The sequence below is a fragment of the Geospiza fortis genome, unplaced genomic scaffold, assembly GCF_000277835.1.
Source record: "Geospiza fortis unplaced genomic scaffold, GeoFor_1.0 scaffold19, whole genome shotgun sequence".
In the NCBI taxonomy this organism is placed as follows: domain Eukaryota; kingdom Metazoa; phylum Chordata; class Aves; order Passeriformes; family Thraupidae; genus Geospiza; species Geospiza fortis.
The window spans coordinates 561,812-565,931 of record NW_005054465.1 but is presented as its reverse complement, the minus strand read 5'-3'; positions in this window follow the sequence as shown (position 1 = coordinate 565,931).

Here is a 4,120-nt window from a genome sequence, read left to right as displayed (position 1 = left end):
TGGAACCCTCCCCGGGGTGCAGCCGGTGGCACGCGGAGGGGGCGGGCAGCGGCCGGCACTGCCCAGGCCTGCCCGCACCCCCGGGCCCGCGCAGCCTCCTCTGCCCACGCCGAACTGCGCCTGCTGCCCTCTCTCTCTCTCGGAGAAGACGAGTGATAATAAACTCGCAATTCGCCTTTGTCACAGGAGAGCAAAGGGAGGCTATTCCCGGCTTCCCCGGGGTCCCCACTGGAACGTCCAATTCTTGGTCAGCCAAAGAGGACTGGGGGGCAACACGTTTTGCTCAGAAATCCTCCTTACTTTTAGAAACCCATCTCACAATGCAGAGGAAGGGAAAAAAATAATAGTCTGAGATGATCTAGTTCTTTGGAATAGATGAAATTGTTTCCTTGAATATCTAATGCTGCAATTCCAGTTCGAAGTACACCCATTTCCTCTTTATTACATCATTCTGCATTTTATTTCTATGATTTTATGTTTTACTGCTGTTCCTGCAGAAGTCTATATTTTCAGCGTTATAGAAAGTCTCTGAAGATCCATAAGATTATTATTTATCTGACTTTCTGTGTCTCCGAGTGCTGTATACATTATATAATTGCCTTAAAATGTTTTCATAAATTACATTCAGAAATGTGTCATAGTAAATTACCTTTGTAATAAAATGTAAAAAATGCAAATGGCTGTTGTCTTTATTACGTTTTAAACCATTGGTTTATCTGCACTATTTCACTTGTCAGTTGCACAATATGTTGTAGAAAGGGAAAGCACAGTTTGATAACAGATAGATGGAACCTCGTGTGTAATCTAGCAGGCACGTACAGTTTGGGTCATTTCCTTATCTCCCGCAGAAAAGACATTATCCCCCTCATATTTACATACTTTTCAATATTTGTCAAACAATCATAAATTATAAATTAATGAAATGTTCGACAGTCTTCAGAGATCAGGCTAATGAAGACATTTACCTTTTTGGTGATTTGGATTCTCATCTTTGTAAGTTTAATGACATTTAGACTCTCACGGTTTATTAGGCTTTATTAGATTTGTCCTTCACTCCTGCTGTCATTCAGATGTCTCTGCATAAACATCACCTGCTTCAGGTACAAGAACAAATCGTCTTCTTCCTCTGGAGCAGCAGCGACACCGCGCATGGGCGCGGAGCGGGGCGCGGAGCAGGGCCCGGGGCCGCACAGGCCGCTCGCTGCTGTCCGCCCCGGCCCCTCGGGCTGCTCACCACCCGGCCGGGCTGGCAGCCCGCTCTGCGGCCACCCCCAGCCCTGTCGGGCTCCCGAGCGTGCCAGTGCCATGCGGCGGCTCCCAGCACGTTGTTTGTCCTCTCCCTGCGCTCCGAGGGCAGCGCCTGGCGCCGCGGAGCGCTGGGCCGGCCGGGCGGGCAGCCTGGGCTCGGCGTGGCGCAGGGACCTCGCTCTCAAGGGTGATACCTGCCCCACTAACGTGATTAGGCTGCGGAAATTAAATTATGCCCAGAAAGGTCGGCACTCGTCCTCCTCCACCTTTGCCTGGAGAGGCACACGCTAACTCCCGCCGGCCAGAGCCTGGCGCCATCTTCGCGGGAACAAAGACCCGGGGCTCCCCAGCCTCGCCGCCGCCCTGTAATCGAGTTTCCTAATTTCATTACTCCGCTGGCAAATGTCAGGAGCATGTGTTGGGGCACGCTGCCCCCGCCTCTCGGCACGGCCCCGTCCCCGGGGATCTGCCGAGCGCCTCGACGGCCGGCCCGGCCCCGGCCCCGCGCTTCTCCCGGCGCCGGGAGCGGGCAGCGGGGCTGGGCACTGCCTCACAACCCCTGCACAACCCCTGCGCTCCGTCAGAGGTCGGGTCTGAACCTCGCGCCACGAACCTCGAACATTATTTGTCGAGGCTTCCAAATATTTCCAAACAACGCTTTTTAAAAACACAACGGAGAGTTATTAAAGCGCTTGTTGGTAAAGTGAGCATGTGTTCTGCAATCATCAAAAATTGATATGTACCACCAGTAAAGTAATTATGCACCATCCTGAGGATACGAGAACAGTACATTGTTAATCCACTTGCACACCCGTTGACTTGCAGCATCAGGCTGCAAATAGCTTAATTAAGTCATACACGTGGAATATAACCATATTGTTACATTGCATTATGCACACTATATCTCAATTTATTGGGACAATTAATGCCAGTGATAGACCTCGGGCGAAAAATATTAACCACAAAGCACTAAAGTTGCATTCCGGTGACATTTGCAGTACGGCAAGTAAACATTGAAACAAGGCACAGCCTTCGAGAGCTGCGAGGGCTGCCGGGGACGCCTCTGCCCCAAGCCCGCCCTGAGCAGGCGATGGGCAGCCGGAGGGAACGACCTCCACATTCTCCGTTCCTTGGCTGAGTCCTGGCTTGAGAAAACGCTTGGAGGACCAAAACCGAAAAAACTCTTATTCTTCTTTACTTCAGAGAAGTTTGGGTTGGTTGGGAGCTCCAGGATCGGTCCTCAGAAGGTGTGAAGTCCAGAGCAAGGGGCCTCAGAGCCAGAACGGGTTTCCTCGCAGAGCAGAGGAGCTGTAACGCAGCGGGGCGGGGATTGAACCACCCGCGTTTCACGGGCAGCCTACAGCCGGGAGGACACACCAGCCCGTCTAATATCCTTCACACCGTAAACATGACCACATGTCCGTATTCCTGCAGGGAAGCGGCGAGGCTGCGTCCCGGGACGCGACCCTGGGCTGGCTGCCGGCCCACCGTGCCCGGAGCGCGGCAGAGGCGACCCGGTGGGCCCGGATCCCGCTGGAGCCGGGTCACAACGTATCGGCAGTGTCCAGTCACTCAGTGGCCAGAGTGGGGAAGCTCAGCTGGTGACCAAGGTGGGCACGGCCAGCCCAGCCGGCAGGGCTCAGGCCCCCGCCCCGGGACAGCCTGTCCCCTCACCCGCTCCAAACTGCGGGGATGCCCCGCGCCGTCCCTCGAGGGAGCCGGGGGGTGAAGGCAGCGCCAGGAGCGCTCACAGCATCACCTGTCCCCGAGGCTTCTCCAAGCGCTCTGCACAGCCTTCACAGCTGGGGGAGGCGATGGGACCTGTCCCACGCAGAGGAAAGCGCTGGGGAGGAAGGGGGCAGATCTGAGGAGCAGAGGTTTTCTTTGTCCAGATCATTTGTGTAACCAGGGGCAGGTACGCTTCTGGCAGCATGCTACTGGGTAGCACCCCTTTATCCTCTGATTTACCCCCTTTTCTGTAAAACCGCTCAGAATCGATATTATTTTATGGGCAACCAAATATTCCTAAATCAAAACCAAAACTTCTTTTGTCGACGGATTTAACTGATTCCTCCAAATTTTCTAAACACCCTTCTATGGTGCGCTGTCATTCCCGGTGGGATGAAGCCTCTTCAAATTTCCCCAGCTTGCGTTCTTTGGGGATGCAAGGGACTATTTCCAACCTCTCGAGGTCTTTGATTTAACGGATTTCTCAAGTGTTTTGGGAAAAAAAGACGTCTAGAAAATCATGAGGATTCCCCCAGACGTCTCGCTTGCCCACGTCGAGGTGACCCGTTAGGCTGAGTCGCAGGTGGAGGCAGGAACATCAGTCAGACCCACGGACAGGGCAGCGGCGGGGGCTTGCTGAGCGGGACACGGGTGTCCGCCCACACCGCGGTGCCCAGGGCTCCTCCGCTGCCCACACACACGAGTGGGGGAGCTGCTTCTCCCAAAGGTTTTCCTGCCAGCATCTCAGAGCTTCTCGTAAGCCGCTGCGCCAGCGGGGAAACGACTGCAAACTGGTTTCTGCTGCTGACCGCTGTCGTGACTGGTGCCGCCTTCACCCCGACCGCGCCTGTCGGGAGCCATTCCTGCAGGTGGTTGGGAAACTCCGCAGTAAATTCGCTCTTTGAAAGGGGACAGTGTCCAGTGCGCTACTCGCCCACTCAGACACGCTAAACCACGCTCTTTCCTCCACTCGGTAGCTGACTTTTAGCAGAGTAGAGGGCTATTCTCCTCCTATTTAGTTTAATCGTTAGCAAATTGAGCCAAATATCAAGAGTTCAAATCCCCACTGTCCTGGGGAAACAGGCGGCTCTCGGGGATATCCCCCGGCTCCCGGGGCTGCCCGCAGCGTTCCCTGCCCCAGACT